The sequence below is a fragment of the Carassius carassius genome, chromosome 21, assembly GCF_963082965.1.
Source record: "Carassius carassius chromosome 21, fCarCar2.1, whole genome shotgun sequence".
NCBI classification, from domain to species: Eukaryota; Metazoa; Chordata; class Actinopteri; order Cypriniformes; family Cyprinidae; genus Carassius; species Carassius carassius.
The window spans coordinates 7,285,289-7,312,883 of NC_081775.1; the positions used below are offsets into that span (position 1 = coordinate 7,285,289).

General features: G+C 41.5%; 1 protein-coding gene and 1 pseudogene across 2 annotated transcripts in view; both read left to right on the forward strand.

The window, feature by feature from the left end:
- prkg1l (protein kinase cGMP-dependent 1, like) overlaps positions 1 to 372 on the forward strand; it is a 44,294-nt gene extending 43,922 nt beyond the window's left edge. For both annotated transcript variants that reach the window (XM_059503144.1, XM_059503143.1), the window contains exon 20: positions 1 to 372. This exon is cut by the window's left edge and continues 600 nt beyond it. The gene's annotated coding sequence lies outside the window, so the exon portion shown is untranslated.
- Positions 373 to 815: 443 nt separating this feature from the next.
- LOC132098241 (long-chain-fatty-acid--CoA ligase 6-like) overlaps positions 816 to 27,595 on the forward strand; it is a 30,718-nt pseudogene continuing 3,938 nt past the window's right edge.

Genomic DNA, 27,595 nt, shown 5'->3' on the forward strand with positions numbered 1-27,595 from the left:
TTTAAACTGGTGCTCTATTGTGCCAATGACATTTTGAAAAATGTCACCACATACTTTCGCTTTTATGTCCTATAAATGTGTATTTATTCATGATAACCCCCTCAGCCTTCAGTGGGCCGGACAGTTTGACATTGTTAATAAAGAAACATGGATGAATGTCAAAGTAAAGAGCATGATGTGCTTGATTAAAAAGAAACATTCCTGTTGGATTATAGCCAATAAGCCGTGAAAGAGAACTGATCACGGACAAGCACTGTGGAAGGCATAGGGGGAAAAGTCTGAACTGAACTGAAAGCATAGTTCTGCGCGCCTAAAGGGTCACATGTACACAGAATTCTCAGTGACGTCACAATGACAATGACGCACGTTCAAATGATTCACGCCTTATATCAGTTGAATTACAAAAACATTCAAAATAAAACATTATGAATAAAAGTGCATTTAAAAGAAATATGTTTGATATTTTCTAACTGTATTTAACATTTTCACATTACAACTCAATTTAATGTTCATGCTTTTGGAAATGGATCTTTTCTATCCCAATTTCCAGGTGTATTATTTAGCATTTTTGGCTCATTTTGACAAATGCTCAAATGAAAGCAGCACCCTCAGTTAAAGATGCAATAACAGCTCTCTAGTACAGTTGTGTTTGCACATCAAATATTTCTATTTATAACGTGTTCATGCAGCGTGGAGCAAGTAGCCAATCACAGAGAGAGCTGGTGATTTCTTGAAGGCAATAGCCAATCAGGGCCATTTAAATTAGAACAAGCTCACTGCTGAAAATGCAGTTTGTTAAAATGCAGTTAACAAACAAAGCATAGACACAATAAGACATCTAATTGTGGGACAGAAATATGACACAATTCCCGCCTTGTTGAGTAGTCACATAAACACACACACAGACTGAAGATTTATGCTCCTCAGCTACCAAAAAGGAGAATTAATTATTTAATGTGATGAATCTACGAAGCTCGGTAGGCAATACCTATTAAACACTAGACTTCTCTTACAGTCTCCATGTGGAGATGTCGCCAAAAAGCATGTTAAAGCTCATAATTGGATGTGGAAGTTTTGGGAATACCTCGAGAGAAGCTGGTGGAGGTTTGTCCCGGGGCAGGCTGACTTCAGAGGGGGAGCGGGGCATGTTTGTGAGAGGGGCTGAACACTGGCTCTGGGGTCCGGGTCCGGGAGGGATCGACCACAGTCTGAGGAGGAGAGACAAACTCTCGGAGGACGGGACGGGTGACCCAGATTCCACACACAGGTAAGAGACGGGTTCTTAAAACTTCCCCAAACCATAGAGGCTTTAAATGCAGTCGTTTCATACAAAATTAGAAAAACCACCTTAAAAAAATATTGATTTCGATTGACGGAAGAAGCCGGCACATTTATCAATGGAAACCCCATTCATTTATTCATTCATTTACTCGCTCATTCGCTCTGTTTAGCATCACATCAGAACTTTAATGCGAATTTAATCTTCACACATCGTCTTTTGAGTGAGTGAAATGATTTTACATGACATTTTTTTCGTCGCGTTTCTCTTATATTTTGGCATCAGCGCCGACAGCGCGTGACACGTGCACGTATTTTATAAAGAGGTAGAGACGCGCTCTCATAAATGCACAAATTACTTATAAATAGGCTGCTTTTAAACAATTTATTACTTAAGAGATTAAACTGTTAACAATCTAATATATTGTTAATAGAGTTTCCTTATAGTTCATATCAGTGCTGGATTAATAATCACATTTACCTTTTAAAAACACATGGGTATGCTACCTATTTACACGGTATAGCCTACTATGTTATGTAATCCAATAATATTCAGATATTTTAAGTGTCTATAAACTATTTAAATCATTTTTGGGACAACTGTATGTAGCTAATTGAAGTTTTCCCATTTTATTAGCATTGTTATGTCTAGCTATTTCTTGTCTTTTCATTTATATATAGCCTAAAACATTTTTAAAAAACCTGGCTATGCGTTCTGTACTAGACTAACTGAGACTTGTCATGGCACTTGTATGCTGTAGTTGTTCTCTTGTTGACCTGACTGCTTCTATTTGTAAATCGCTTTGGATAAAAGCGTCTGCTAAATGATTAAATGTAAATGCAATTTGAGTCTTGCGTTTCTGTGTAATCTACAGTAAGTGCAAGGCTACTTTGAATAAGTTTGTAGTTTAATGCACTGATGCATTTCTCTGTCTTCCTGTCATGCCGGGTCATTTTGGGTGTGTTTTTGTCAATTATGTAATGAGGTAATGGTGTGCTTTCTGTATGTCAAGAAAAAGAAAACTGTAAAATGCTCCTAGCAAACCTGTGCTGTTGAGATGCACTGCTTTAGAACAAAAGACAGTTTTGCTTGCCGTGCAGAAGACTGGCGGAGCATTGAAGATGTTGTGCATGTGTGTGGCGTGTCTAGTCATGCTGAATAAACTTGGGCTGGTTTAACACATTCACACAAAAATCCAAAATTCAAAGGTTTTTGTAGTCAGGTTGGTGTTGGGGAAAATGCTTGGAAATGACTCATTGTTTGAGAGTAGCACATTTCTGAGCAGCACAAAAGCCATGACAGCAAAAGCAACTTGTAGGATGAGACATGTTGTGAGGTGTGTCTTCAGGATACCATTCCCATATTTCATATAGCGATGTTGTGAAATCACAGCCAGCGAACACCCTCCTTCATTCATTAACCATTGGACAGGTGTCTCATTCCCTGCCTCCTCATCATATTCATTTTAAATCCTCTGGAATCCCACTGCCAGAGTCCACTACACGTGACATCATATCCTGTGACCCTGCTATTTCATCTGCTGCCAGAGGTACAGGTTTTAATTAAGAGGATTTCATTCCAGTGTTGTTATTGTTAATTAAGTCTATTTACAAATATTTTTAATTGATTGAAATAAAGCTAAAATCAGATATACGTAATTGATGAAAAAGTATTTAAGAAAACATAAATGAAAATTAGAAATGCTGTCTTTTCTGAAATAAGTACCAAAATTATTGAAATGGAGAAAAAATGAGTAAATTTAAAGATGAATAAAAAATAAAAACAAAACCTAATAAAAACTGAAAATGTGATAATAATAGCTAATTCAAAACAGTAAATAATAGTATAAACAATACTAAAATAACTATATCAGAGATTTCCCTCCAACGTCTTTAAATTAAAAAATAAATAAAATAGACAATACATTTGTTGACCTGTAGCACTATAAAATGTTCAATTACTTATTAAAATGAATGAATTCATCACAGTTTGAGACATTTCTAAGACTCTATAAGTCTTCATGTATTACCATTGCTGTCACTGAGCAATAATTGTGATATCAAATATTAAGGTTGTCTTTCCAGTGAGCTTATTCACTTCTTGTGATTCTCAATCTTTACACGACTGAACATCAGGTTTTTCCTCAGGAACTCCTCAGAATCCTTACACACTTGGGCACTGATATTTGTCCTGGATCCTGAATGTCTTTAGTCTAACAATGTGCCTGTTGTTCTGAGCTCTGAGGTTTTCTTGGCATTGTAAGAGCTAGGTTCAGACCATGTTGTCACTTTTGCATGTGGTCACTTTGTGACTCGCCAGACCAGCGTGCGTGTGAGCATGGTCCTATGTGTCTAGGCGTGTTCTTCGTGTCTTCCGGGGCTGCTGCGGAATCGCGCGATATTTGAAAGGTCCAACAAACTTAATGAGCTTAGAATTCGTCTTCCTCGTGTAAAGAGGAACTTAGTAAGTAAAAGAAATGAAAACAACGGAGATGAAAGCTATGGAGGTGAAAGCTCCCAAAGGAGCCATGAGAACGGCTGTTCTCTCAGCCGACGTGCTGAGATCAACGGCGATAGAAGAGTGGACCAAGAGCGCGAAGAAGAGCAAGAACAACAAGAACAGAAGAACAGCAAGACCGGGAGGAACTTCCTGGGTCAGTTCTTATGGCTTGACTGGTTCACGCCTCTGTTTGCGTTCAACCAATGAACGTCCGCGAAGTGGAAAAACTTTCCTTTGTCTCTGGGGAACCACCCACTCTAATAAGTTATGGCTTATCAGATTTCAGCAGTGATATTCTAGCAAATTCGTAATTCCAGATTAATACACACCTTTCCTCGTTTTACACAGCCTCGTTTTCATATTAAATATGCTTTAAAACTCTCCAATATGCTCAACTTTTACTGTACACTCTCAGACAAAAATATATATTTATACCTTATTTACCCCTAACGGGGGCATACATGTATCTAATGTGTACATATTAGTGCCTAAATGTAGATATTAGTACCTAAAGCATACATATTAATACCAAATAGAGCATATTAATACCAAAATGGTGAAAATCAGTATCTATAGTATATATGTTACTACATAAAGTGTATTAATACATACAGTGTATATTAGGGCTGGGATAAACGATTATTTTTTAAACGATTAATCTAGCGATTATTTTTTCGATGCATCGATTAATCTAACGATTAAATTTTTCAGACAGATTCGATTTCGATTATCTCCCCATTAATTGACTAGTAACAATTTATACATGTTGATTTACATATCTGAATGAAAAAAACATGAATTCCTTAACATTGCAATATATGTTTATTGCTCTTAAAATTACAAAATAAAAGACTGACTAAGAATGCATTACTTTGCACTTGTATAGAGATAGCATTCAATAAAACCTTGAAGCCTTGAAAACACATAGCTTACTGAAACAAGCTTACTGAACACATAGGGCCTAGCTTACTGAAAAAAGTTCTTCTTTCAGATGCAAATAACAACAACTTGATGTCTAGCATTCAATAAAAAAGTTCACCCAAAATACTTGTTTAGAGCAATTGAAAGAATACAGTAACCAATGTAAACTTTAGGGCTTCAAGCTAATACAGAGAGTGCTTTTCCAAAAAATAAAAAATAAAAATTAACAGTGGGAGCCAGCAGCCTGTCATGGAGAAAAAAAAATCTCCGAATGCTCCACGTGAAACTTTGGCGTTCCGCCCTTTTTCTATCGTGTCTAATGATTTTGGTTAATATGCACGAGGGGAGAGAGAGAGAGAGAGAGAGCAAGACAGCGCTCGTGTAGTTTGAAGACTGTGAGTGCGCGAGCGCGCGTGAAACTTTGGTGTTTCTTTTTCTATCGTGTTTAATGATTTTGATTAATATGCACGAGGGAGAGAGAGAGCAAGAAGCGCTCGTGTTGTTTGAAGACTGTGAGTGCACGCGCGCAGCGGGGCTCTCTCTCGTACGCGCCCTGTCAGGCGCAGCAGCACAGTCATTCACTCAGCGATCAAATAAGGCTTTGACAGCCGCCAAAAAAAAAAGATCAATGCAGAAAAACCCCTGGATTGGTTATATAACGTTGGACAGAATGTTGATTCGGCCATCACATATATTCAGCGCACATAAGGTAAACGTTTTGCAAACTTTTTTTAGAGAAATAAAAATAGGTCGACGAATCGATGCGCATATTATGCGTCGACGTATTTTTTGCGTCGACGTCATCGATGACCTCGACGCGTTGTCCCAGCCCTAGTGTATATGTACCAAAAGGTACAAATTAATACCTAAAGTTTAAATATTAGTATCCAAAATGGTGCATATTAGTATCTAGAGTGTATATATTAGTACTAAAATGTACATCACCTACAGTGTCGTGGCCAAAAGTTTTGAAAATTACATAAATATTAGTTTTCAAAAAGTTTGCTGCTAAACTGCTTTTAGATCTTTGTTTCAGTTGGTTCTGTGATGTACTGAAATATAATTACAAGCACTTCATACGTTTCAAAGGCTTTTATCAACAATCACATGACATTTATGCAAAGAGTCAGTATTTGCAGTGTTGGCCCTTCTTTTTCAGGACCTCTGCAATTCGACTGGGCATGCTCTCTATCAACTTCTGGGCCAAATCCTGGCTGATAGCAACCCATTCTTTCATAATCACTTCTTGGAGTTTGTCAGAATTAGTGGGTTTTTGTTTGTCCACCCGCCTCATGAGGATTGACCACAAGTTCTCAATGGGATTAAGATCTGGGGAGTTTCCAGGCCATCGACCCAAAATTTCAACATTCTGGTCCCCGAGCCACTTAGTTATCACTTTTGCCTTATGGCACGGTGCTCCATCGTGCTGGAAAATGCATTGTTCTTCACCAAACTGTTGTTGGATTATTGGAAGAAGCTGCTGTTGGATGGTGTTTTGGTACCATTCTTTATTCATGGCTGTGTTTTTGGGCAGAATTGTGAGTGAGCCCACTCCCTTGGATGAGAAGCAACCCCACACATGAATGGTGTCAGGATGCTTTACTGTTGGCATTACACAGGACTGATGGTAGCGCTCACCTTTTCTTCTCCGGACAAGCCTTTTTCCAGATGCCCCAAACAATCGGAAAGGGGCTTCATCTGAGACTGTGTGTGCATCTGAGACTTTGCCCCTCAGCAGTCCATTCACTATACTTTCTGCAGAAGATCAATCTGTCCCTGATGGTTTTTTTGGAGAGAAGTGGCTTCTTTGTTGCCCTTCTTGACACCAGGCCATCTTCCAAAAGTCTTCGCCTCACTGTTCGTACAGATGCGCTCACACCTGCCTGCTGCCATTCCTGAGCAAGCTCTGCACTGGTGGCACTCCGATCCCGCAGCTGAATCCTCTTTAGGAGACGATCCTGGAGCTTGCTGGACTTTCTTTGATGCCCTGAAGCCTTCTTTACAAGAATTGAACCTCTTTCCTTGAAGTTCTTGATGATCCTATAAATTGTTGATTTAGGTGCAATCTTAGTAGCCACAATATCCTTGCCTGTGAAGCCATTTTTATGCAACACAATGATGGCTGCACGTGTTTCTTTGCAGGTCACCATGGTTAACAATGGAAGAACAATGATTTCAAGCATCACCCTCCTTTTAACATGTCAAGTCTGCCATTCTAACCCAATCAGCCTGACATAATGATCTCCTGCCTTGTGCTCGTCAACATTCTCACCTGAGTTAACAAGACGATTTATGAAATGATCTCAGCAGGTTCTTTAATGACAGCAATGAAATGCAGTGGAAAGGTTTTTTTGGGATTAAGTTAATTTTCATGGCAAAGAAGGACTATGCAATTCATCTGATCACTCTTCATAACATTCTGGAGTATATGCAAATTGCTATTATAAAAACTTAAGCAGCAACTTTTCCAATTTCCAATATTTATGTAATTCTCAAAACTTTTGTCCACGACTGTATGTACCAAAAATAGCACATATTATTAGTACCTAAAGTGTCAACATTTGAAGTAGGGCTGCACCATTAATCGCATGCGATTGTCATGCGTGTCTCTTATGTAAAGCTGGTTCTGTGATTAGTACTAAATATCCATCACCTGTTTTCAAATGGAGCGGCACTTAATATACTGAGTCGTTGTTCGCTGACAAGCTACGCAATATCGCGTTCATAACTGAATGCAATTCATCTGCGATTATGAACGCAATATTGCGTAGTTTGTCAACTACAGCTTTACAGAACCAGCTTTACTGACGAGTTACTGACGAGTGCAGCACTAATTTGAAGTGGATCAAATGTCATTAAAGTTGTCCTAAAACCTAAAACAAATTGGTTCTTGTCAACTTTGATAAACTTTTCGATCCTTTCAAAGGTTGACTACTACATATATTATTACATAAAGTGTAAATATAGTATGAATATTGTAAATATTAATACCTAAAATGATACATATTAAAGTGTGTATATTACTGTATTACCTAAAATCTACAGTCCCAAAGACAGCTTTTGTACCTTTTTTTCTGAGAGTGTAAGTACATTACTGTACAGCACTCCAGTGAGACACCATTCATGTGTGGGGTTGCTTCTCATCCAAGGGAGTGGGCTCACTTACAATTCTGCCCAAAAACACAACCATGAATAAAGAATGGTACCAAAACACCCTCCAACAGCAGCTTCTTCCAACAATCCAACAACAGTTTGGTGAAGAACAATGCATTTTCCAGCACGATGAAGCACCGTGCCATAAGGCAAAAGTGATAACTAAGTGGCTCGGGGACCAGAATGTTAAAATTTTGGGTCGATGGCCTGGAAACTCCCCAGATCTTAATCCCATTGAGAACTTGTGGTCAATCCTCAAGAGGCGGGTGGACAAACAAAAACCCACTAATTCTGACAAACTCCAAGAAGTTATTATGAAAGAATGGGTTGCTATCAGTCAGGATTTGGCCCAGAAGTTGATTGAGAGCATGCCCAGTCGAATAGCAGAGGTCTTGAAAAAGAAGGGCCAACACTGCAAATACTGACTCTTTGCATAGATGTCATGTAATTTTGTCATAAATGCCTTTGAAACGTGTGAAGTGCTTGTAATTATATTTCAGTACATCACAGAAACAACTAAAACAAAGATCTAAAAGCAGTTGAGCAGCAAACTTTTTGAAAACTAATATTTATGTAATTCTCAAAACTTTTGGCCACGACTGTATATATATATATATATATATATATATATATATATATATATATATATATATATACACACACACACACATAGGGTTGTCTTATGTGATTATAGAGTTGTATTGTGTGCATATCATCATCCGTGGCTGTTATAAACCCCATACACTGAGATGAAGTTGTGACGCTGGCTGGCTTCGGCGTCTAGAGTTAAGTATTCTGGAGACAAACATCAGGCCACTTGCTGTGGTGGCATTTAAAGAGAGAGGAGGGAGGGCTTTTTCCCTCTCTGTGGGAATACCGATGCAGGGCGAGGGGTGATGACATCATCCTTTGTCCTCCTGTGCTTTTAATGGGGGGAGGAAGTGGGTGAGAGGTTAGGGAAGAGAGAGAGAGAGAGGCTGTGAAGTGAATGTGTCTTGGTCGTCTCATGTGATCATTACAGATGGTCTCATCGGCAAACACGTTCACACCGGGGCCTCCCAGTCACCCCATCTCAGGACCAAATCAGTGTGACTGTACTCACTTCAGTGTCATCTTCTGCTGCGGGACGCCATTAAAATTCATTTGCAGCCTGTCAGCGAGAAAACACACCTCTCGTCATCTCCACCTGTCCTTCTGTGTGTCCTGAAACATTTCCACACCTGTGCTGTGTTTATGTTTCGGCTGGGTGTGTGTCCTGGCTCTTCACAAACGGCCGAGAGTTACCCGAGCGCCTGTTGTGTGTCGGCCAATCATCATTACTTCATCCTGGCATTCAGATGAGGCCGGAATCATTAGTTGGTTTCTCTCAGGGCTGAGTGCTTTTCATTCAGCTTTTGTTCTCAGACCTCTTTAAAAGAAATCAATGAGAGCGGTCAGTAATTTAGAGTCACTGCACATTCATTTAATTCAGTGTTAATGCACCAGATCATTTTAGCGTAGAGTTATAATAATGTACTATAATTCCTGGTGGTTTTTTTAATGATTATTATTCTCTTTTAGTGTTTTGGAGTCGCCACAGTTTTTTAATAACCGTAGGTCACTCAAGGTCGTGCCTGTACAGTGATTTGTACCTAGGGTTGCAAAGGGGCTGAACATTTCCGTAAACTTTTGTTACTATTATTTATAAATAAATACTTCTTGTAAATGATGGGGTTGTTGTTCAGTATTTTAACAAATTAGATGTACATTTGAGATATTTTCATTGCAAACTATAGGCTAATTGAGTTAATTTAATTTGCATTTATAATGTTGCTGTTATGATATATCTACAATAAAAATATTGGCAATTAAATATGTAAATATTCCAATGCCTGTACATGTTACGGTATTCAGGGACAGGAGGCTGGAATAACAGGAAAACACAGTTTAATATGACACAAGCAGAGGAGCAGGTAGTGCAGGAGCAGGTAATGGTGCTGGAGGTAGTGGAGATGAACGGATCCGATGGTGAAGAACACAAGATGCTTGAGGTAGTGGACACACACACGCACACGATGGAGAGTTGGAGACACTGGAGAGAGGTAAGCAGAGAGGTAGGTTAGTCCTTAGAGTAAGCAGGCAGGTATGACCTTGTTGCAAACGAGACCCGACGGTGACTGGGTGCATGTGTGTGGTTTTTATGGGAGAGGATGATTGCCGGTGGATGAGGAGCAGGTGTGAGTGATTAGTACTCAGGTGAGGGAGTGCGCTGTGATTGGTTGGTGTTGGAGCCTGGTGTGTCTGTTACAGTACCCCCCTCCCCACGGCCCGCTCCTGATCCTCGTGGAGCCGGTCTTTCAGGGTGATTGGATTGGAAGGTGTCTAGTAGGTTCGGATCCAGGATGTCGTTGCGTGGGACCCATGAGCGTTCCTCTGGACCGTATCCTTCCCAGTCCACTAGGTACTCAAGTTGTCCACCACGCCGCCGGGAGTCCAGGATGTCGTTAACCTTGTAGGCAGCTCCATCATCAAGGAGGAGAGGTAGGGGGGCTTCGGCTACGCCAGGCTCTGTGGAGGGAGAAACAGAAGGATAGTAAGGTTTGAGGAGTGAGACATCCTTCTGGGGGTCAACCCGGCAGAGTGTTGGTGGAGGGATTTGAGGAGGGCAGGGTCTCAGTCGACCAGGTGATAGGACTGATGATTACCTTATCGGAAGTATTGTTTCGGGTTCTTCCAGATTTTCCTCAGGAGAGTGACACCGGAACAGAGCGTCGGCCTTGATTTTCTTGGACCCTGGTTGGTATGAGATGGAGAAGTTGAACCGAGTGAAGAATATCGCCCAGCGGGCCTGTCTTGGGTTTAGTCTCTTAGCCATGCATAGGTATTCTAGATTTTTATGATCCTCAAGAACTAGGAATGGGTGTTTAGCTCCCTCCAACCAATGCCTCCACTCCTCCAGCGCCACTTTGATGGCTAGTAGCTCTCAGTTGCCAATGTCGTAGTTGACCTCCGCCGAGTCAACTTCACGAGCTTGCGAGAGAAGAAGGTGCATGGGTGGAGGCAGCTGGGATTCCCCTGCTGCTGGGAAAGGACCGCTCCTACTCCGTTGGTGGAGGCGTCGACTTCAACGATGAAGGGTCGATTAGGATCAGGATGGACCAGGAGTGGAGCGGTAGTGAAAGCCTCCTTGAGAGTGTTGAAGGCCTCCGTGGCGGCTGGGGTCCAGGACAGAGACTTGGGCTTATTACGGAGAAGACTGGTAGGTGGGTTGGTGATGGAACTGTAATCTTGTATGAATCAGCGGTAGAAGTTAGCAAAGCCGAGGTACCGCTGGAGTTCTTTGATGGTGGTAGGAGTGGGCCAGTTTTTGACAGCGTCCACCTTCTCCTCGTCCATCCGGATGCAACTACTGTCGATGTATGAAGTAGCCTTATGAAGTAGCCCAGTTTGGAGGGTGATTGGACCGACACTGCGACGAATTCACCTCTGACTCAGTGGTTTGCCGGTTATTGAATGGACCTGGTAGGCTGACGGCGTTGCCGTGGTAGTGATGTTGAGCTGGCAGCAGAGGGCGCTGGAGATGAAGTTGCCGGCTGACCCAGAATCAAGAAGGGCGGAAACTGAAAGAGAAATGTTAGCGGCAGTAAGTGTCACTATAGTGGTGAGTGGTTTCATTTGATACTTCGAAGGGAGAGTGGCACTCACCATGGGACGAAAAGGACGGACAGGGGCATACGAAGATGATAAGTGCCGGAGATGCACAGTAGAGGCAGAGATTCTGGGCCAGCCGTCTTTGCCGTTCCGCAGCAGTGAGTTGGTATGAGTCGACAAGCATGGGTTCGTTGGCTGGTTCTGGGGAGCTGACGGTCTCTGGATGGCAGAGGGGCGAGTTGGAGTACAACTGGCCCTGGTGCTGTTCGAGGCACGACTGCATACGAGTGGCGAAGCGGATGGATAGTTGGATGAAGCGTTCGAGCCTGATGGTGTCCTCATATGCAGCGAGATGCAACCGCTATATATATATATATATATATATATATATATATATATATATATATATATATATATATATATATATATATATATATATATATATATATATATATATATATATATATATATTATTATATATATAAATATATATATATATATTATATTATTATATATATATATATATATATATATATATATATATATATATATAATATTATATAAAAATAAATACAAATAAAAAATGGTAAGTAAATGTCACGCTGTCTGGTCTCTGTTTTCCTGGGTGTCCACTAGTGGTCTCACTTCCCCATAGGCACCTCACCGCAGGCACTACAATTCCCACAAAGCCTTGTCCGTTCATCACAGTAATTGCACTCCTGTTAATTGCACTCAGGTGTCTTCACTTGATAGTCATTACCCTGCCTATATAATCCAGTCTGTTTCCATTTGTTTTCATGGAGTCCTTACTTTCCGTCACCTAGTTTCCTCTCGTTCCCAGTCTTCGAGTTCCTGTTCTTGTTCCTGTTTGTTTGTTTTTTTGTTTGGATTGATGTTTGGTTACGACCCCGGCTTGTTTTTGACTCTGATTTGGATTACCCAATAAATCTCACACTGCACTTGGATCTCTCGTCTCCTGTGTACCCGAACGTGACAGAAGGACTCCATCATGCCAAGATCCAGCAGTGTGGGATTTTGTATACGTTCCCCAGCCACCATAGAGGAGTGGATGGGGAGACTTTCCAACCTAACCACTCTCCGTCAAAAGGGGAGTGAGGTGGGGTGCTTGGCGCAAATGTTCTGGACAATGGCAGTGGGGATGGGGTATAATGATGAGACCCTGAAGGACCTATTCAACGACTGCCTGGATGACCCTTTGCCTGGGTGGGAGATGAAGGGGCTGGAGATACTGGACTTCTGGGGGTTCACCAGATACCTACAGCATCGATCTCGGTGGGATGACTCAGCCACACCTGTCCCTCTCGGTGGGATGGCCGACTCTAGACCGGAGTCTACAGCCAGTAGGACTGCCAGCCCAGCACGACTGCACAATATGGCCGCCAGCCCAGCGCCACAGCACAAGGTGGTCGCCAGCCCAGCACCACGGCGCAAGGTGGTCGCCAGCCCAGCGCCACCGCGCAAGATGGCCGCCAGCCCAGCGTCACAGCACAAGGTGGCCGCCGGTCCAGCGCCACAGCACAAGGTGGCCGCCAGTCCAGCGCCAATGCCCAAGATGGCCACCGGCCGTCACCGTTGACCCTCCAGTGCCACTGCCCAAGATGGCCGCTTGTCTGGTGCCTCTACACGGGATGACAGCCACAGTTGACCCTCCAGAGTGGAGTCAGGTTCCCGTTGACCCTCCAGAGTGGAGTCAGGTTCCTGTTGACCCTCCAGAGTGGAGTCAGGTTCCCGTTGACCCTCCAGAGTCAAGTCAGGTTCCCGTTGACCCTCCAGAGTCAAGTCAGGTTTCCATTGACCATCCAGAGTCAGGTCAGGTCCCTGTTGACCCTCCAGAGTCAGGTCAAGTCACCGTTGACCCTCCAGAGTCAGGTCAAGTCACCGTTGACACTCCAGAGTCAGGTCAAGTCACCGTTGACACTCATGAGTTAAGCACTACCACAGTTAGACCTCAGGAGTCAGGTCAAGTCACCGTTGACACTCCAGAGTCAGGTCAAGTCACCGTTGACACTCCAGAGTCAGGTCAAGTCACCGTTGACACTCCAGAGTTAGGTAAAGTCACCTTTGACACTCCAGAGTCAGGTCAAGTCACCGTTGACCCTCCAGAGTCAGGTCAAGTCACCGTTGACACTCCAGAGTCAGGTCAAGTCACCGTTGACACTCATGAGTTAAGCACTACCACAGTTAGACCTCAGGAGTCAGGTCAAGTCACCGTTGACACTCCAGAGTCAGGTCAAGTCACCGTTGACACTCCAGAGTCAGGTCAAGTCACCGTTGACACTCCAGAGTTAGGTAAAGTCACCTTTGACACTCCAGAGTCAGGTCAAGTCACCGTTGACACTCCAGAGTCAGGTCAAGTCACCGTTGACACTCCAGAGTCAGGTCAAGTCACCGTTGACACTCCAGAGTCAGGTCAAGTCACCGTTGACACTCCAGAGTCAGGTCAAGTCACCGTTGACACTCCAGATTCAGGTCAAGTCACCGTTGATACTCCAGAGTCAGGTCAAGTCACCGTTGACACTCCAGAGTCAGGTCAAGTCACCGTTGACACTCATGAGTTAAGCACTACCACAGTTAGACCTCAGGAGTCAAGTCAAGTCACTGGTGATCTTCAAGGAAAGAGTCAAGTCACCGGTGTTCTTCATGGGCAAATTCAAGTCACCAGTGATCTTCATGGACAAAGTCAAGTCACCAATGATCTTCATGGGCAAAGTCAAGTCACCAGTGTTCTTCATGGGGAAGGTCAAGTCACCGACTATCTTCATGGGCAAAGGCAAGTCACCATTGATCTTCATGAGCAGAGTCAGGTCACCAATGATCTTCATGAGCAGAGTCACGTCACCAATGATCCTCATGAGCAGAGTCAAGTCACCATTAATCTTCCTGAATCCAGTCTAAACTCTGCGGAACTACCAGAGCTTCTCCACATCTCTGCTGAACTACCAAAGCCCCTCCATGTCTCTGCTGAACTACCAGAGCCTCTCCAGGTCTCAGCCGAACTCTTTGAGCACTCGACTTATCCTGTCATGGCCACGGAGGCCACCCTTAACTTGTTCATGTTCTCTGTTTAAGACTTGCCTATCCAGACTTGCTCTCATGTATCATCGATCCCACTGTGGTGGTCCTCGGTGCAGCCCTGGTGGGCTCCTGTCTCGACCGCACAGCTGTGGTGGTCTTCTGCGCTGCCCTGGTGGGCTCCTGTCTCGTCCGCACGGCTGTGGTGGTCTTCTGCGCCACCCGTGTAAGCTTCTGTCTAGACCGCACGGATGTGGTGGTCCTCTGCCCCACCCTGGTGGGCTTCTGTCTCGACCGCACGGCTGTGGTGGTCTTCTGCGCCGCCCTGGTGGGCTCCTGTCTCGTCTGCACGGCTGTGGTGGTCTTCTCTGCCGCCCTGGTGGGCTCCTGTCTCGTCCGCACGGCTGTGGTGGTCTTCTGCGCTGCCCTGGTGGGCTTCTGTCTCAACCGCACGGATGTGGTGGTCCTCTGCGCCGCCCTGGTGGGCTTCTGTCTCGACCGCACGGTTGTGGTGGTCTTCTGCGCCGCCCTGGTGGGTTTCTGACTCAACCGCATGGCTCCAATTCCACCTTGCTCCACCCTGGATTCCTGCCCTGTCGGTTCGGCCCTGGGCCACTGAACTTTCTGTTCTCCCCTGGACTTGTGTTTTGTTGTTGTTTTGTTTTGTTTTGTTTTTTTTGTTGTTTTTTTGGCACTTCCTGTCTCTGTTACCCTCTATTACCTGGCCCTCCGTCCCTCCCCCTGGTCCTCCGCCGGTCCACCTCCCTCCTGGGCTCCTTGTTTTTGTTTTTTGCACTTCTTGTCTCTGTTTCCCCATTTTCATCTGGTAGCTGCTCCGTGGAAGAGGGGGTAATGTCACGCTGTCTGGTCTCTGTTTCCCTGGGTGTCCACTAGTGGTCTCACTTCCCCATAGGCACCTCACCGCAGGCACTACAATTCCCACAAAGCATTGTCCCTTCATCACAGTAATTGCAATCTTGTTAATTGCACTCAGGTGTCTTCACTTGATAGCCATTACCCTGCCTATATAATCTGGTCTGTTTCCATTTGTTTTCATGGAGTCCTTACTTTCCGTCACCTAGTTTCCTCGCGTTCCTAGTCTTCGAGTTCCTGTTCTTGTTCCTGTTTGTTTGTTTGTTTTGTTTGTTTCTGTTTGGATTGATGTTTGGTTACGACCCCGGCTTGTTTTTGACTCTGATTTGGATTACCCAATAAATCTCACACTGCACTTGGATCTCTCGTCTCCTGTGTACCCGAACGTGACAGTAAACCACACTAACCTTTAACCATGGCTTTTGTACAACATGGATATACAATTGGTACAATTGGTACAATTTACTATAATACAACCATGGTTAATTTTCGTAAGCATTGTTGAGGTCCCTCTTCGTGGTCTGTGCAGCTTGTTTTTATTTTTTTGTTTTTTGTCAGCGTGTTTCTATTGCGTTTCTGGGTGTGTGGTGAGTATCTGCAGCATTTGGTTGTTTTGCGAGTATTTTGCAGCAGATGTGCTGTCAAACTGATGAAGACGTATTCCTAATTAGCTGGTGTTTTTTTTATTTGCATGTGTTTTATATTGCAGCTCTCTCGGCCACCAGTTAAAAACACATTGGCTGATACATCATCATCATCCTACATATGGAAAACTTATATCTAAATAAGTTGTAATTTGAAAGTAAATGAATTCTTACAGTTGTTGGGGCATTTTCCCTCATCTTACCGTTAAAAAATAAATTAAAAGATTTTTGTAGAGTGTGTCAGGGCTTGTGTTTGAATGTTGTGGTTAACAGCCATTTATTATCTTTTTCTATTATATAGAGGAAAAACTGGCACATTTCTAACAGCTTTAATAAGGGTTATCTGGCGAGCTGCTATTAAAAGGGCCCGTTTGTGAAAATTGCCATAATTGACATTAATGAATAGAATGACAGTGTTGTGATGTTCTTTGTCTGTTTAAAGGTGAAATGTGTCATTTCTGTGCTACTATAGTAGCATACAGAATATCATCGTTTTTTATTTTTATTGTTTGCTGCTTGGTATCAGGTTTGCAGATATATACTGAAATACTCATAGTTTGAATCAGATTTTATTTTCCATTTCATTTAAATTTATTTTAGTTCAAGTTTCAGTAGGTTTTTTAAATAATATCAACAAATAGTTCCTTATTGTAAAGTGTTGCATATCCGACTTCTGTGGAATATTTCGAAAGATGCCTTTTTTAATGAATGTCAATAGTCACAACAATTCTAAATATCTTATTTTGTGTTCTATATAAAGAAATTATTGGTGAACAACAAAGGAGGCTTTAGGTTTAGGCTGCTTTTGGATGTAAATATGTATTTTGCTGCTGTGGGTGCGTACGGCTCTCATCCAGTAGCCATTGTCCATTTTCATATAATTTCGAGAGATGTGGGAGACTGTGAAGTGTTGGACTCTTATGACGATGCTAATGGCAGTGAATCTGTGTCTCTCACAGCTATGCAGTTTCAGGATTGGTTACGTTCCTTGCGTTTCACTGGAGGAGATGGCAAGTCTGAAATGGACAATCTGAAGACACTCCTTCCGTCTCTGCCCTTGTCCTTCTCTCTGTCCTCTCTGTCCCTCTCTCTGTCCTCTATCATAGGCTTAGGAGGGCTAGCCTCCCTCACAACCTACTGGCTGGTGACCAGACCTCGACCAACCCAGCCTCCATGTGACCTACAGGCCCAGTCCATACCTGTGCAGGTAACTGGGTTTTTGCTGCAAAATCTATCCAATAAAATATAAATATTAGGTGACAAAAATGTAAGGTGCTGTATGTAGTTTTTTATTTGACTCTACTAAATTGTGAAATACCATGTTTGCAGATATTAAGGAAACATTAGTTTGCATACTTGTTTCTTAAAAACAATGCTACATCCAGTTATTCTACTTTGAAATGTGAATTTGGAAATTTAGAATTTGGTCCACAGTACCCATTTCAACTGCTATCTGTCAATAATTACATACTGCACCTTTAAAGACTAGCAATCGTTCTTGTCATATAACACATATCATTAACAGATATTACACATACTTGTTTACAGGGAGATCAGAGCTGTAGACGCTCAGCTTTACTGACGGATGACAATCTGCTGGAGTTTTACTATGAGAACACAAAGACCGTGTACGACCGTGTACGACCGTGTACGACATGTTCCAGAAAGGACTGCGGATAGCAGGTCTGTACGATTTTGAAAGCAGTTTGTATAAATATACAGGAAAAAAAAATTGAGTGACTATTTCATCCATTGAGCTTGAATTGATGAATTCAATGGCTTTTCTTTTCATTTACCGCAGTGCTCTGCAAGGCTTTCTCAGATCGATAATGCTTTTATCACATGTCCCTTCCTTCAGTGAATGGATTGTACAATAGTTTCTTGGATGATTGCTTGAGTTTGAAGAGTTTGTTTTATTTTATTTTTTTTTGTGCTTGGATTCATGGAATGTAGAAAGCATAAAAATAAAAATGGATAATTTTAGAACAGCAGATATACAGCATGAAAGATGTCATCAGCTGGTCATCTTTATTTATACAGCACTTTATACAGTAGAATGTTTCAAAGCAGCTTGACAGTAATAAATCAGTCATGCAAACTTATTTTCTAATTTTTTACAGCAGCTCTAAAAAGACAATAGTGTCATTATTCAGCTTCAAGACAATAGAAAGTCATTGATAAACAAGCTGATGTGAAGCACATATAACAGCGGATCAGTCAGTTATACAGTAATCATTATAAAACATGAATTTAACCACAGTATTTCACAAATGACCAATCAGAATCAAGTATTCCAGAGAGAGATAGTAACTAACAATATTATATGTTTTGTGCAGGCAATGGTCCTTGTCTTGGCTTCAGGAATCCCGGAGAGCCCTATCAGTGGATCTCTTACACTGAGGTGAGAGCAATGCATATTATAACACATTTATTACTGTATAATAACCATGTAATAATCCAGCCAAAGCCCTCTGAGTGATTTTAATGGCACTGTGAGTGATTGTTCCAGGTCGCAGAAAGTGCACAGGTGTTGGGATCAGGTTTGCTGGCGAAGGGTTGCAAACCAAACCCACAGCAGTTTGTGGGCATCTTTGCCCAAAACAGACCAGAGGTATATCATACACAGATTAATATCTAATTTCCTGGTCTGTTTGTGAACTGTTCTTCAGTGCATGGTATTTTAAAGAATTATGTTCAAAGTTTGTTTTTGTAATCTTAATCAAAATCACCATTATTTCTGCCTCTGAAATTATGTATGAAACTGCTGATGGAAGACGTATGTCTTTATCTAGATTGATTTGAGTCTTTAAACACAGAAAAACCATGACATTAAATGACTGAGAAGTATTTAAGGTTGTATTTAAGTATTTAAGCACTATCTCTAGGTTGGAAATGTGTGACGTTGATCATGCTTCTTTGTAGAAAAGGTCAGATGAAAACTTTCCAGCGTCAAGAAATATTAGTCTTTAACATATTAACAACAGTCCTGTTAAATCACTGCGTGCCTGTGAGTCACATTTCAGAAACCTCGCAGCTGAGCAGCTTCCATTGAGATGAATACACAGTTCGCCAGGATTATTATGACTGGATGTTTCTAATATGTTGCGTTTTGTTTGTCTCCCCCTGCTGGCTGCAGTGGGTCGTTGCAGAGCTGGCCTGTTACACGTTCTCTATGGCTCTGGTGCCTCTGTACGATACACTTGGATTAGAGGCTATGGTTCACATCCTTAACCTGGGTGAGTAATAATAATAAAGCCTCGAAACCAAACTGTGATGTTATCATTTACATTTTAACCTTAACAGCGCTTTTTGAGATTCATCTCTCTGTCTGGGATCTCTCTCCAGCGGAGATCTCTATGGTGATCTGTGATAAGGAGGATAAGGCAGTATCTCTTTTGAAGAATAAGGAGAAGGGAGTGACTCCCACCCTCTCCTGTCTGGTGCTCTTTAACCCCTTCAGCGCCGCCCTGCTGGAGAGAGGAAGGAAGTGCAGTGTGGAGATACTACAACTCTCATAGCTTATGCTCAGGAATATTGTCACAAAATAGCTAGCTATAATAATTGAACATTTGTTGTAATTTTCTACAATTTTATGGCATTTTTGTAGCAATTTACATTTTCATGACTCCCTTGCGTTCGCTCTCTGACCTTTACAATTAAACAGGCTTTTAAGACTATTAAATGCAAATTATCTAAATAAATGATTATGATTGATTAATTTCTGTGTAGTGAATACTCAGTAGTTCTTGGATGGTAAACATGGATGCCATTTTTATGACTTCTGAGCTTTGAGTTTTGATCCTATTTTTCATAATGCATTGTCTTTAGAGTCTCTATTTGCTGGTCATAAAAACATGATCACACTGGGAAAAAAATGGTGTAGGATTTACTTTGAAACTATTTTCACTCAGAAATTGTAAGTTTCACAAACAATTACAAAACAAACAAAACACCAGTAACACATTGAATTAAACATTCAGTTTTGAAGTAGAAATACTGAAATAGTATTTGCTTGTAAGAAGTATTCTAATAATGTCTTATTTATAACTTTACTTTTCACAATGGATTAAAATAATCTGTATTTAAATGCGTTGCAGGATCTAGGAAGAGAAAATTTAAAGCCACCCATGGTAAGAGCTCTTGTTTTTTTTTCCTCTTTCAAAGTAATTTTAATGGAAATGAAAGTCTTATTGTATTTGTCACCCTGGCCCACAAACCAGTCTTAAGTGTACATTTTTCGAAATTAAGATTCATACATCATCTGATCTGACAATATTTGCCAAAGATACAACTATTTGAAAATCTAGAATCTGAAGGTGCAAAAAAATCAAAATACTGAGAAATTCACTTTTAAAATTGTCAAAATGAAGTTCTTTGCAATGCATATTACTAATCAAAAAAAATTTTGTTTGAGTTTTGAGGAAATTTACTAAATATGTTCATTGAACATGATCTTTACTTAATATCCTAATGATTTTTGGCAAAAAGGGAAAAATCGATAATTTTGACCCATACAATGTATTTTTGGTTATTGCTACAAATATACCCCTGAGACTTAACATTGGTTTTGTGGTCCAGGGTCACATTTATTCTTGTCTGACTTGATCAGCTATATGCCCTGCTGCTGTTATTATTGAATATGGAGATGTGGTATTTCCAGTATGCAGACATGCTGTCTTGGATGTTTTTGCATGAAATATTGTGAGACACGGGGCAGTGGTATGAAAAAAGTAAGGTTAAGCAATGCATTTATTTGTTGAAAGCTTTCAGACTGATGCACTTCAAAAGATGCAGTTTGCAAGCAGAACTGCCAAACACATTTATCTAGCGCATGTTTCCATTAAAAAACAAACAATAGGAAAGCAGTGCACTGGAATGAAAAAAATCATTCTGAGTGAACGAGTCACAAGATTTATGCTGCAGCTGCACAAATAGATGTACATAATATACCCTGTAGTACATCTAGACAGGTGGTGCTGGGGGAGGTGGAGGGTGTCAGATGAACGGGATCGCGTAATGCAGGGTCAGCTTACTGTGAACACTGAACTAGATGGTTTAAATGTTGAGTTTTAGATATTTTAATTTGTTTTATGTTTATTTGTTTGCTTTTGTATTGGCTTTAGCCTCCTAAACCTCAGGATCTGGCTGTGGTGTGTTTCACCAGTGGGACCACAGGTACCAACCTTCAGACACTATAAACCCTGGACGTGATGTGTTGTAATATATAACAACATCGTACAGTATTTAGTTTATTGTGTTACAGCGAGTTTTGAAATGAAAACCCTTTGATACCCTTACGTGACCATGTTGTCTAAATATTAGGGTTTAGATGTGGTTCTTTATTTCATGTAGGAAAGCCTAAAGGAGCCATGATCACTCACGGCAACATCGCCTCCAACACCTCCTCTGTCATCAAGATCCTTGAGGTCAGTTCATGGGGCTTTTAATGTCCTTTATTCTGTTTTCTTTCCTTCAGCCTGTGACATTTCCCTTCCTAAATTTCATCTCTCCATAGCTTTCATCTTATCTTCTATCCTGTTCCTCTTCCTTCTGTTTCTTCTTTAATAAAGACCTTGTGTTTCTCATGAGACCTCTTTCTCTTTCAAGTTCTGTTTATGAAGCTCTTTGTTCCTTTTATCTTCAGGTTGTGTGTTAAAATGGCTTTATTCTGTTCTCTCAAAAATGCTCCTTAATGGAGCTGCTACTGATATTTTGCTCGGGAGTGAAATTCTAAAACCTTATCAACTTAATAGAGCATTTGATAGCCATTTTTAAAATATATTTGTGTCATATTTTATATTCACACATGGCAGGGCTACTTTGTGATTCGTCAGGAGGATGTGTCCATCTCCTATCTGCCACTCGCTCACATGTTTGAGCGTATGATCCAGGTAACCCAAACCTATTTTGAGATGCTAGTCAAACTCATTTTGACTCATGTATTATCAGTAATTACCATTATTAATATAATTATTAACTTGTGATGTCAAATGATTTATGTTGGAAGTCGGTTTGATGAAACATTATTATTTTATGTTCTGATGGTGTACAGTAAAGTTAATGATATTTGTTAAGTTACATTAAAAATAAAATCAAGTAGGTTTTACTGTTTATTTGAATCATTATTAATGTAGATGTCTACATAAACATTTGTAACATTTTAAAATGTATAAAACTACATTAAAGGGATTACTCCACCCCTAAATGAAAATGTTGTCATTAATCACTTACCCCAATGTCGTTCCAAACCCGTGTAAAAGCTTAATTTGTGTTCCGAACACAATTTAAGATATTTTGGATGAAAACCAGGAGGCTTGTGACTGTCCCATAGACTGACAAGTAAATTACAGAAAAGTATGAAAGACATTGTCAGAATATGTGCATCTGCCATCAGTGATTCAACCGTAACATTATGAATCAGAAAGAATCAGAATCAGAAAGAGCTTTATTGCCAAGTATGCTTGCGCAGACAAGGAATTTGTTATAGTGACATAAGCTTCCAGTACACAGAGACAACAACACACAGACAAAAAAAAAAAAAAAAAAGTAGGCAAATAAATAAGTGTATAAACAATTGTGCTATAAATGATAATTGAATAGGATTGAGTAAGATGCAGGGATGTACTAGGATGGAGGGGTAACAAATAAATATAAGGATATTGCACATTTTTTTGCATAAGCATAAGTGGGGAGCATTTAACTGTTCATGAGGTAGATTGCCTGGGGGAAGAAACTGTTCTTGTGCCTTGCTGTTCTGGTATTTGCGGCTCTGAGGCGCTGGCCAGATGGCAAACGTTCAAAGATGGGGTGACTTGGATGTGAGGGATCCAGAGTGATTTTCTGAGTCCTTTTCCTCACTCTGGATGTGTACAGTTCTTGGAGGGTGGGCAGGGGAGCACCAATAATCCTTTCAGCAGTCCGAACAGTTCTCTGTAGTCTTCTGATATCTGATTTTGTTGCTGAACCAAACCAGACAGTTATTGAAGTGCACAGGACAGACTCAATGACAGCTGAGTAAAACTGTTTCAGCAGCTCCTGTGGCAGGTTAAACTTCCTCAGCTGGTGAAGGAAGTACAACCTCTGCTGGGCCTTTTTCACAATGGAGTCAATGTGATTGTCCCACTTCAGGTCCTGAGAGATGGTGGTTCCCAGGAATCTGAATGACTCCACTGCAGTCACAGTGCTGTTCATGATGGTGAGTGGGGAAAGTGCAGGGGGGTTTCTCCTAAAGTCCACGATCATCTCCACTGTTTTGAGCGTGTTCAGCTCCAGGTTGTTAAGACTGCACCAGACAGCCAGCTGCTCAACCTCTTGTCTGTAAGCAGACTCATCACCGTCCTGGATGAGGCAGATGACTGTAGTGTCGTCTGCAAACTTCAGGAGCTTGACAGAGGGGTCTTTAGATGTGCAGTCGTTGGTGTACAGGGAGAAGAGCAGAGGGGAGAGAACACATCCCTGAGGGGCACCAGTGTTGGTGGAGCAGCTGTTTGACATGAATTTCCCCAGTCTCACTAACTGTTGCCTATCTGTCAGAAAGCTGGTGATCCACTGACAGATAGAGCTAGGAACAGAGAGCTGGGTCAGTTTGGTCTGAAGGGTTGTTGGGATGATGGTGTTGAAAGCCGAACTAAAGTCCACAAACAGGATCCTCACATAAATCCCGGTTTTGTCCAGATGTTGCAGGATGAAGTGCAATCCCATGTTGATTGCATCATCCATGGACCTGTTTGCTCGGTAAGCAAACTGCAGGGGGTCCAGTAAGGGTCCAGTGATGTCCTTCAGATAAGCCAGAACCAGTTTTTCAAACGACTTCATGACGACAGACGTTAGAGTCACAGGTCTGTAGTCGTTAAGTCCTGTTATCTTGGGTTTCTTTGGAATGGGGATTATGGTGGAGCGTTTGAAGCAGGAAGGCACTTCACACAACTCCAGAGATCTGTTGAAGATCTGTGAAAAGATGGGGGCCAGCTGGTCAGCACAGATTTTCAGACAGGCTGGTGTAACGCCATCTGGGCCTGGTGCTTTTCTTCTTTTGTTTTTCTTGAAGATCTGGCGCACATCATCTTCACAGATTTGAAGAGCAGGAGGTATGGAGAGGGGGATTGCAGGAGGTGTTAATGGTTGTGTAGGGAGATGGTCAGAGTGGGTGTTGGGGGTTTCAAATCTACAATAAAACTCATTCAGGCCGTTAGCAAGTCGTTGATTAGCCTCAGTGCAAGGGGATGGTGTCTTGTAGTTTGTGATGGCTCTCAGTCCTCTCCAAACTGAAGTTGAGTCGTTGGAAGTAAACTGGTCTTCCAACTTTTTAGGGTAGGTCTTTTTAGCCACTCTAATCTCTTTGTTCAGTGTGTTCCTGGCCTGATTGTACAAGACCCTGTCCCCATTTCTGTAGGCATCCTCTTTGGCCTGACAAAGATGTCTGAGTTTTACTGTAAACCATGGCTTATCATTGTTGAATGTTAAATAAGTCCTGGTAGGAATGCATATATCCTCACAGAAACTAATATAGGATGTTACAGTCTCTGTGAGTTCGTCCAGATCGGTGGTAGCAGCTTCAAAAACGCTCCAGTCTGTGATGTCAAAACAAGATTGTAAATCCTGCTCTGTTTCGCTGGTCCATCTCTTCACAGTCTTTACTACAGGTTTAGCAGATTTTAGTTTCTGCTTGTAGGTCAGTATAAGATGAACCAGACAGTGATCAGAACGTCCCAAAGCTGCTCGTGGAACAGAGTGATATGCATCCTTTATTGTGGTGTAACAGTGATCCAGTATATTACTGTCTCTGGTGGGACATGTAACATGCTGTCTGTATTTTGGCAGTTCACTGGAGAGATTGGCTTTATTAAAGTCCCCAAGAATAATTAAAACGGAGTCTGAGTGTTGTTGTTCTGTCTCTGTGATCTGATCAGCGAGTTTTTGTAAAGCTGAGCTCACATGCGCTTGTGGAGGAATGTAAACACTCACCAGAAATGAACGAGTGAAACTCCCGCGGCGAATAGAACGGCTTGCAGTTGACAAACTGCATTTCTAGATCAGGACAGCAGATCTTCTTTAACACAGTTACATCTGTACACCACCATTGATTCTGGTGTACAATCTGTACACCATTGATGTAAAAGCATGTCCCGCTGCCGCGCGATTTCCCCGTTGATTCTGATTCGCGATCAGATCTAAACAGCTAAAAGCCCGGCAGATGGAGCGTGCTGTCTGGTATGGCATCATTCAGCCAGGAACACAGAGCAGAAGAGTGTGAGAAATCCTTATTTGTCCGAGAAAGCAGAAGGAGTTCGTCTGTTTTGTTGGGTAGAGAGCGAAGATTTGCCAGATGGATGCTAGGCAACGGCGTTCGAAATCCGCGCTTCCTGAGTCTGACGAGCGCTCCCGCTCGCTTTCCCCGCCTGCGCGTCCTGAAGCGCTTGATCAGCGCCGCTGCTCCTCCGATAACAATGTTCAGTAAAACGTCTGAATAATTTAAATCCGGTAAAAGATCTTGTGGTGTGTTCTGCCGAATGTTCAACAGTTCATCCCTGGTGAAACTGATCGTGTTTGTTAAACAAAAAACAGGAAAAACGAACAAAAACAGTACAAACACTGGAGAGCCAAGCACTGAAGCAGCCATGTGCGGCGCCATCGAGTGATCAAAAAATTGATCAGAGACTTGTGACTGTGATAATAATACTGTTTGTACGAGAATAAAACAAAAATAACGACTTTATTTAACAATTCCTCTCCTCTGTTTCTCTCAACATCACTTTAGCACCATTTTGGTGAATCTGAGCGGAACGCAGGCGGCGTACGCTCTTCTGTGTCAGCCGCACCACAAGAATGTGTTTTCTACATATATATACGCTTTGGTTTGAAGGAAAACAGCGCATCAGTGCAGCACAGCTGACACAGAAAAGCACTGCTCAGATTCAGCAAAATAGTGCTATGGGGATGTGGAGGGAAACTGTTGAATAAAGTAATTATTTTTGTTTTCTTCACATACAAATAGTATTATTGTCGCTTCATAACGTTACGGTTGAACCACTGATGGCAGATGGACTATTCTGACGATGTCTTTTATACTTTTCTGGACCTTGACAGTTTAATTTACTTGGCAGTCAATGGGACAGTCACAAGTCTCCCGGGTTTTCATCCAAAATATCTTTAATTACGTTCCGAAGACAAATGAAGCTTTTACAGGTTTGGAACGACATGTGGGTAAGTGATTAATGACAAAATATTAATTTAGGGGTAGAGTATCCCTTTAATTTAACATGACTGAACTTAAAAAATATATATTTTATTTACTTTGCTGTCAAAACTTTGAAATAATTAAGATTTTATTAAAAGTTTGTTGAAAGAAATATTTTATGCTTCATAAAGCTACATTTATTTAATGCAAAATGCATTAAGACACACTCAAATTGTAAAATATCATTACAATTTAAAGGAACAGTTCTCTATTTGATTTATTTGATTTATTTATTTATTTGTGGAAACTGATGCATTTTTTTCAGGGTTATTTGATGAATAGACAGTTCAAAAGAACAGTATTTGTTAATCTTTTGTAACATTATTTTACTTTTTTTACTATTTACTTTTTAATGTCAGTATTAATGGTTCCTAATGAATGAATTAAATTAGCACAAAATGTTACATTTGTATTTTGCATATTTTCATATTGACTGAAAAAAAAAACGAAAGAAAAAAAAAAACGAAAAAAAAAAAAAAAACGTAACCATTATACTCTTAGATTTAGATTCTTTTCCTTTTATGTAGCTCATGTGAATCCTTGCTCTCTATTGTGTTGTGCACTCTTTCTCTCTTCTTCAGGTGTCGATGTTCTGTCACGGAGCAAGGGTTGGTTTTTATCAGGGTGGCATTTCTCTGCTGATGGATGACATAAAGACACTGAAGCCCACCTTCTTCCCCGTGGTCCCTCGATTACTCAACCGCATCTATGATAAAGTGAGTGCTACACATCAGTGTTGGACACAAATGGAAAATAAAGACCGTTAAATCCCTATGTTCTGTGTGTGTGTGTGTAGATTCTGGGCTCGGTTACGTCTCCGCTGAGGAGAGCCCTTCTTCATTACGCCGTCAGGAGGAAACAGGCCGAGCTGAGCAGTGGAGTCGTGAGGAACAACAGCGTGTGGGACCGAATGATCTTCAATAAGATACAGGCACGTCTCTTTAACATTAACACCAAGCTGCAGTTATTGAAAGATCTGATGGAAAGCCATTGAACTGCCCCCTTGTGGATATATAATGTGTTATACGTGTGACAGGAACTGTGAGAGGAGCAAAATAAAGTCTCTTCATTAATTTCCTGTAGGCCAGTCTGGGGGGAAACCTGCGATTCATCCTAACTGCATCCGCTCCGATCTCTCCAACTGTCCTGTCCTTCCTCAGAGCCACCCTCGGCTGTCTGGTGAGTCCTCGCCTAATAACTATTCAATGTCTTATTAAAATACATACACAAATGTGTTTTCATGTAGGTTAAGCAAGGCCTTCCATCATCTCTGACATCACATTGATTTGGAGGCAGTGTTGTTACTGTTAACTAAAACTCTATTAA